This window comes from Grus americana, chromosome 22, assembly GCF_028858705.1.
Source record: "Grus americana isolate bGruAme1 chromosome 22, bGruAme1.mat, whole genome shotgun sequence".
Classification (NCBI taxonomy): Eukaryota; Metazoa; Chordata; class Aves; order Gruiformes; family Gruidae; genus Grus; species Grus americana.
This window is the reverse complement of record NC_072873.1, coordinates 5,427,248-5,435,244: the sequence shown is the minus strand read 5'-3', so window position 1 is coordinate 5,435,244 and position 7,997 is coordinate 5,427,248.

The window sequence follows — 7,997 nt, the reverse complement described above, 5'->3', positions numbered from 1 at the left end:
GGTTTCGGGGCTGGGAGGTTTCGCCTGGGAGCAGGGCCCGAACGGTTGCAGTTTTGAGGCTTGAATCTCGAAAAATTGCTAGAGAGCAGCTAAGACGCGTGTCGGAGTTTTTGGATGCCTAAAGGAGCGTGCAGCTCCAGGGTTAGTAGGGCTGTGAATGGGGCCATGGTAGAGGTTTCAGGAAAGCAACGGCATTCGGGGCTGACAGGTTTCACCTGGGCGCAGGGCTCGGACGTTTTCAATTTTGACGGCCGAAGGCGGGTGACGGACAGAGAGCCGCTCCGTCTCATGTCGGAGTTTTTGGATGCCTAAAGGAGGCTGCAGCTCCAGGGTTAGTAGGGCTGTGAATGGGGCCATGGTAGAAGTTTCAGGAAAGACAGAGCATTCGGGGCTGGCAGGTTTCGCCTGGGAGCAGGGCCCGTACATTTGCAGTTTTGAGGCTTGAATCTCGAAAATGGCTAGAGAGCTGCTAAGACGCATGTCGGAGTTTTTGGATGCCTAAAGGAGCGTGCAGCTCCAGGGTTAGTAGGGCTGTGAATGGGGCCACGGAAGAAGTTTCAGCAAACACACAGCTTTCGGGGCTGACAGGTTTCGCCTGGGCGCAGGGCTTGGACGTTTTCAATTTTGAAGGCCAAAGTCGGGTGACAGAGAGCGAGCCACTGCGTCGCACGTCGGAATTTTTGGATGCCTAAAGGAGGCTGCAGCTCCAGGGTTAGTAGGGCTGTGAATGGAGCCATGGTAGAAGTTTCAAGAAAGAAAGTGCATTTGGGGCTGGGAGGTTTCGCCTGGGCGCAGGGCCCGGACGTTTGCAGTTTTGAGGCTTGAATCTCGAAAAATTGCTAGAGAGCAGCTAAGACACGTGTCAGCGTTTTTGGCTGCCTAAAGGAGACTGCAGCTCCAGGGTTAGTAGGACTGTGAATGGGGCCTCGGTAGGTGTTTCAGGAAAGACAGAGCATTCGGGGCTGACAGCTTTCGCCTGGGAGCAGGGCCCGGACGTTTGCAGTTTTGAGGCTTGAATCTCGAAAATGGCTAGAGAGCTGCTAAGACGCATGTCGGAGTTTTTGGATGCCTGAAGGAGCGTGCAGCTCCAGGGTTAGTAGGGCTGTGAATGGGGCCACGGAAGAAGTTTCAGGAAAGACAGAGCATTTGGGGCTGACAGGTTTCAACTGGGCGCAGAGCTCGGACGTTTTCAATTTTGACAGCCAAAGGCAGATGACGGACAGCGAGCCGCTCCGTCGCACATCGGAATTTTTGGATGCCTAAAGTAGGCTGCAGCTCCAGGGTTAGTAGGGCTGTGAATGGGGCCATGGTAGAGGTTTCAGGAAAGCAACAGCATTCGGGGCTGGGAGGTTTTGCTTGGGTGCAGAGCTTGGACATTTTCAATTTTGATGCCCGGTGGTGGGTGACGGAGAGAGAGCCGCTCGGTCGCACGTCGCAGTTTTTGGATACTTAAAGGAGAGTGCAGCTCCAGGGTTAATACGACTCTGAATGGGGCCATGGTAGAAGTTTGAGGAAAGACACTGCATTCGGGGCTGGCAGGTTTCGCCTGGGAGCAGGGCCCGGACTTTTGCAGTTTTGAGGCTTGAATCTCGAAAATGGCTAGAGAGCCACTCCGTCGCACATCGCAGTTTTTGGCTGCCTAAAGGAGCCTGCAGCTGCAGGGTTAGTAGGGCTGTGAATGGGGCCATGGTAGAAGTTTCGGGAAAGACACAGCATTCGGGGCTGGCAGGTTTCGCCTGGGCGCAGGGCTCGGACGTTTTCAATTTTGACGGCCGAAGGCGGGTGACGGACAGAGAGCCGCTCTTTTGCATGTCGGAGTTTTTGGATGCCTAAAGGAGGCTGCAGCTCCAGGGTTAGTAGGGCTGTGAATGGGGCCATGGTAGAGGTTTCAGGAAAGACAGAGCATTCGGGGCTGGCAGGTTTCGCCTGGAAGCAGGGCGCGGACATTTTGAAATTTGGAGCTTGAATCTGGACAATGGCTAGAGAGCTGCTAAGTCGCATGTTGGAGTTTTTGGATGCCTAAAGGAGCCTGCAGCTGCAGGGTGTGTAGGGCTGTGAATGGGGCCATGGTAGAGACTTCAGGAAAGAAACAGCATTCGGGGCTCAGAGGTTTCGCCTGGAAGCAGGGCCCAGACGTTTGCAGTTTTGAGGCTTGAGTCTCGAAAATGGCTAGAAAGTTGCTAAGTTGCATGTCGGAGTATTTGGATGCCTAAAGGAGCCTGCAGCTCCAGGGTTAGTAGGGTTGTGAATGGGGCCATGGTAGAGGTTTCAGGAAAGAAACACCATTTCGGGCTGGCAGGTTTCTCCTGTGAGCAGGGCGCGGAGATTTTGAAATTTGAAGCTTGAATCTGGACAATGGCTAGAGAGCTGCTAAGTCGCATGTCGGAGTTTTTGGATGCCTAAAGGAGCGTGCAGCTCCAGGGTTAGTAGGGCTGTGAATGGGGCCTCGGTAGGTGTTTCAGGAAAGAAAGAGCATTTGGGGCTGGCAGGATTCGCCTGGGAGCAGGTCCCGGACATTTGCAGTTTTGAGGCTTGAATCTCGAAAATGGCTAGAGAGCTGCTAAGACGCATGTCGGAGTTTTTGGATGCCTAAAGGAGCGTGCAGCTCCAGGGTTAGTAGGGCTGTGAATGGGGCCACGGAAGAAGTTTCAGGAAGGACAGAGCATTTGGGGCTGACTGGTTTCAACTGGGCGCAGAGCTCGGACGTTTTCAATTTTGACAGCCAAAGGCAGATGACGGACAGCGAGCCGCTCCGTCACACGTCGGAATTTTTGGATGCCTAAAGTAGGCTGCAGCTCCAGGGTTAGTAGGGCTGTGAATGGGGCCATGGTAGAGGTTTCAGGAAAGACAGAGGTTTCGGGGCTGGGAGGTTTCGCCTGGGAGCAGGGCCCGAACGGTTGCAGTTTTGAGGCTTGAATCTCGAAAAATTGCTAGAGAGCAGCTAAGACGCGTGTCTGAGTTTTTGGATGCCTAAAGGAGCGTGCAGCTCCAGGGTTAGTAGGGCTGTGAATGGGGCCATGGTAGAGGTTTCAGGAAAGACAGAGGTTTCGGGGCTGGGAGGTTTCGCCTGGGAGCAGGGCCCGAACGGTTGCAGTTTTGAGGCTTGAATCTCGAAAAATTGCTAGAGAGCTGCTAAGACGCATGTCGGAGTTTTTGGATGCCTAAAGGATCGTGCAGCTCCAGGGTGAGTAGGGCTGTGAATGGGGCCATGGAAGAAGTTTCAGCAAACACACAGCTTTCGGGGCTGACAGGTTTCGCCTGGGCGCAGGGCTTGGACGTTTTCAATTTTGACGGCCGAAGGCGGGTGACGGACAGAGAGCCGCTCCGTCTCATGTCGGAGTTTTTGGATGCCTAAAGGAGCCTGCAGCTCCAGGGTTAGTAGGGCTGTGAATGGGGCCATGGTAGAAGTTTCAGGAAAGACAGAGCATTCGGAGATGGCAGGTTTCGCCTGGGCGCAGAGCTCGGATGTTTTCAATTTTGAAGGCCAAAGTCGGGTGACAGAGAGCGAGCCACTGCGTCGCACGTCGGAATTTTTGGATGCCTAAAGGAGGCTGCAGCTCCAGGGTTAGTAGGGCTGTGAATGGAGCCATGGTAGAAGTTTCAAGAAAGAAAGTGCATTTGGGGCTGGGAGGTTTCGCCTGGGCGCAGGGCCCGGACGTTTGCAGTTTTGAGGCTTGAATCTCGAAAATGGCTAGAGAGCTGCTAAGACGCATGTCGGAGTTTTTGGCTGCCTAAAGGAGCGTGCAGCTCCAGGGTTAGTAGGGCTGTGAATGGGGCCACAGAAGAAGTTTCAGGAAAGACAGAGCATTTGGGGCTGACAGGTTTCACCTGGGCGCAGAGCTCGGACGTTTTCAATTTTGACAGCCAAAGGCAGATGACGGACAGCGAGCCGCTCCGTCGCACATCGGAATTTTTGGATGCCTAAAGTAGGCTGCAGCTCCAGGGTTAGTAGGGCTGTGAATGGGGCCATGGTAGAGGTTTCAGGAAAGACAGAGGTTTCGGGGCTGGGAGGTTTCGCCTGGGAGCAGGGCCCGAACGGTTGCAGTTTTGAGGCTTGAATCTTGAAAAATTGCTAGAGAGCAGCTAAGACGCGTGTCGGAGTTTTTGGATGCCTAAAGGGGCGTGCAGCTCCAGGGTTAGTAGGGCTGTGAATGGGGCCATGGTAGAGGTTTCAGGAAAGCAACAGCATTCGGGGCTGACAGGTTTCACCTGGGCGCAGGGCTCGGACGTTTTCAATTTTGACGGCCGAAGGCGGGTGACGGACAGAGAGCCGCTCCGTCTCATGTCGGAGTTTTTGGATGCCTAAAGGAGGCTGCAGCTCCAGGGTTAGTAGGGCTGTGAATGGGGCCATGGTAGAAGTTTCAGGAAAGACAGAGCATTCGGGGCTGGCAGGTTTCGCCTGGGAGCAGGGCCCGTACATTTGCAGTTTTGAGGCTTGAATCTCGAAAATGGCTAGAGAGCTGCTAAGACGCATGTCGGAGTTTTTGGATGCCTAAAGGAGCGTGCAGCTCCAGGGTTAGTAGGGCTGTGAATGGGGCCACGGAAGAAGTTTCAGGAAGGACAGAGCATTTGGGGCTGACTGGTTTCAACTGGGCGCAGAGCTCGGACGTTTTCAATTTTGACAGCCAAAGGCAGATGACGGACAGCGAGCCGCTCCGTCACACGTCGGAATTTTTGGATGCCTAAAGTAGGCTGCAGCTCCAGGGTTAGTAGGGCTGTGAATGGGGCCATGGTAGAGGTTTCAGGAAAGACAGAGGTTTCGGGGCTGGGAGGTTTCGCCTGGGAGCAGGGCCCGAACGGTTGCAGTTTTGAGGCTTGAATCTTGAAAAATTGCTAGAGAGCAGCTAAGACGCGTGTCTGAGTTTTTGGATGCCTAAAGGAGCGTGCAGCTCCAGGGTTAGTAGGGCTGTGAATGGGGCCATGGTAGAGGTTTCAGGAAAGCAACGGCATTCGGGGCTGACAGGTTTCACCTGGGCGCAGGGCTCGGACGTTTTCAATTTTGACGGCCGAAGGCGGGTGACGGACAGAGAGCCGCTCCGTCTCATGTCGGAGTTTTTGGATGCCTAAAGGAGGCTGCAGCTCCAGGGTTAGTAGGGCTGTGAATGGGGCCATGGTAGAAGTTTCAGGAAAGACAGAGCATTCGGGGCTGGCAGGTTTCGCCTGGGAGCAGGGCCCGTACATTTGCAGTTTTGAGGCTTGAATCTCGAAAATGGCTAGAGAGCTGCTAAGACGCATGTCGGAGTTTTTGGATGCCTAAAGGAGCGTGCAGCTCCAGGGTTAGTAGGGCTGTGAATGGGGCCATGGAAGAAGTTTCAGCAAACACACAGCTTTCGGGGCTGACAGGTTTCGCCTGGGCGCAGGGCTTGGACGTTTTCAATTTTGAAGGCCAAAGTCGGGTGACAGAGAGCGAGCCACTGCGTCGCACGTCGGAATTTTTGGATGCCTAAAGGAGGCTGCAGCTCCAGGGTTAGTAGGGCTGTGAATGGAGCCATGGTAGAAGTTTCAAGAAAGAAAGTGCATTTGGGGCTGGGAGGTTTCGCCTGGGCGCAGGGCCCGGACGTTTGCAGTTTTGAGGCTTGAATCTCGAAAAATTGCTAGAGAGCAGCTAAGACACGTGTCAGAGTTTTTGGCTGCCTAAAGGAGACTGCAGCTCCAGGGTTAGTAGGACTGTGAATGGGGCCTCGGTAGGTGTTTCAGGAAAGAAAGAGCATTTGGGGCTGACAGGTTTCGCCTGGGAGCAGGGCCCGGACGTTTGCAGTTTTGAGGCTTGAATCTCGAAAATGGCTAGAGAGCTGCTAAGACGCATGTCGGAGTTTTTGGATGCCTGAAGGAGCGTGCAGCTCCAGGGTTAGTAGGGCTGTGAATGGGGCCACGGAAGAAGTTTCAGGAAAGACAGAGCATTTGGGGCTGACAGGTTTCAACTGGGCGCAGAGCTCGGACGTTTTCAATTTTGACAGCCAAAGGCAGATGACGGACAGCGAGCCGCTCCGTCGCACATCGGAATTTTTGGATGCCTAAAGTAGGCTGCAGCTCCAGGGTTAGTAGGGCTGTGAATGGGGCCATGGTAGAGGTTTCAGGAAAGCAACAGCATTCGGGGCTGGGAGGTTTTGCTTGGGTGCAGAGCTTGGACATTTTCAATTTTGATGCCCGGTGGTGGGTGACGGAGAGAGAGCCGCTCGGTCGCACGTCGCAGTTTTTGGATACTTAAAGGAGAGTGCAGCTCCAGGGTTAATACGACTCTGAATGGGGCCATGGTAGAAGTTTCAGGAAAGACACTGCATTCGGGGCTGGCAGGTTTCGCCTGGGAGCAGGGCCCGGACTTTTGCAGTTTTGAGGCTTGAATCTCGAAAATGGCTAGAGAGCCCCTCCGTCGCAAGTCACAGTTTTTGGATGCCTAAAGGAGCCTGCAGCTGCAGGGTTAGTAGGGCTGTGAATGGGGCCATGGTAGAAGTTTCGGGAAAGACACAGCATTCGGGGCTGGCAGGTTTCACCTGGGCGCAGGGCTCGGACGTTTTCAATTTTGACGGCCGAAGGCGGGTGACGGACAGAGAGCCGCTCTTTTGCATGTCGGAGTTTTTGGATGCCTAAAGGAGGCTGCAGCTCCAGGGTTAGTAGGGCTGTGAATGGGGCCATGGTAGAAGTTTCAGGAAAGACAGAGCATTCGGGGCTGGCAGGTTTCGCCTGGAAGCAGGGCGCGGACATTTTGAATTTTGAAGTTGAATCTGGACAATGGCTAGAGAGCTCCTAAGACGCATGTCGGAGTTTTTGGATGCCTAAAGGAGCGTGCAGCTCCAGGGTTAGTAGGGCTGTGAATGGGGCCATGGTAGAGATTTCAGGAAAGAAACAGCATTTGGGGCTCAGATGTTTTGCCTGGGCACAGAGCCAGGACGTTTTCAATTTTGACGGCCGAAGTCGGGAGACGGCCAGCGAGGCGCTAAGTCTTATGTCGGAGTTTTTTGCTGCCTCAGGGAGCCTGCAGCTCCAGGGTGAGTAGGGCTGTGAATGGGCCCATGGTAGAGGTTTCAGGAAAGAAACAGCATTCGAGGCTGGGAGGTTTCTCCTGTGAGCAGGGCGCGGAGATTTTGAAATTTGGAGCTTGAATCTGGACAATGGCTAGAGAGCTGCTAAGTCGCATGTTGGAGTTTTTGGATGCCTAAAGGAGCCTGCAGCTGCAGGGTGTGTAGGGCTGTGAATGGGGCCATGGTAGAGACTTCAGGAAAGAAACAGCATTCGGGGCTCAGAGATTTCGCCTGGGAGCAGGGCCCGGACGTTTGCAGTTTTGAGGCTTGAGTCTCGAAAATGGCTAGAAAGTTGCTAAGTTGCATGTCGGAGTATTTGGATGCCTAAAGGAGCCTGCAGCTCCAGGGTTAGTAGGGTTGTGAATGGGGCCATGGTAGAGGTTTCAGGAAAGAAACACCATTTCGGGCTGGCAGGTTTCTCCTGTGAGCAGGGCGCGGAGATTTTGAAATTTGAAGCTTGAATCTGGACAATGGCTAGAGAGCTGCTAAGTCGCATGTCGGAGTTTTTGGATGCCTAAAGGAGCGTGCAGCTCCAGGGTTTGTAGGGCTGTGAATGGGGCCTCGGTAGGTGTTTCAGGAAAGAAAGAGCATTTGGGGCTGGCAGGATTCGCCTGGGAGCAGGTCCCGGACATTTGCAGTTTTGAGGCTTGAATCTCGAAAATGGCTAGAGAGCTGCTAAGACGCATGTCGGAGTTTTTGGATGCCTAAAGGAGCGTGCAGCTCCAGGGTTAGTAGGGCTGTGAATGGGGCCACGGAAGAAGTTTCAGGAAGGACAGAGCATTTGGGGCTGACTGGTTTCAACTGGGCGCAGAGCTCGGACGTTTTCAATTTTGACAGCCAAAAGCAGATGACGGACAGCGAGCCGCTCCGTCACACGTCGGAATTTTTGGATGCCTAAAGTAGGCTGCAGCTCCAGGGTTAGTAGGGCTGTGAATGGGGCCATGGTAGAGGTTTCAGGAAAGACAGAGGTTTCGGGGC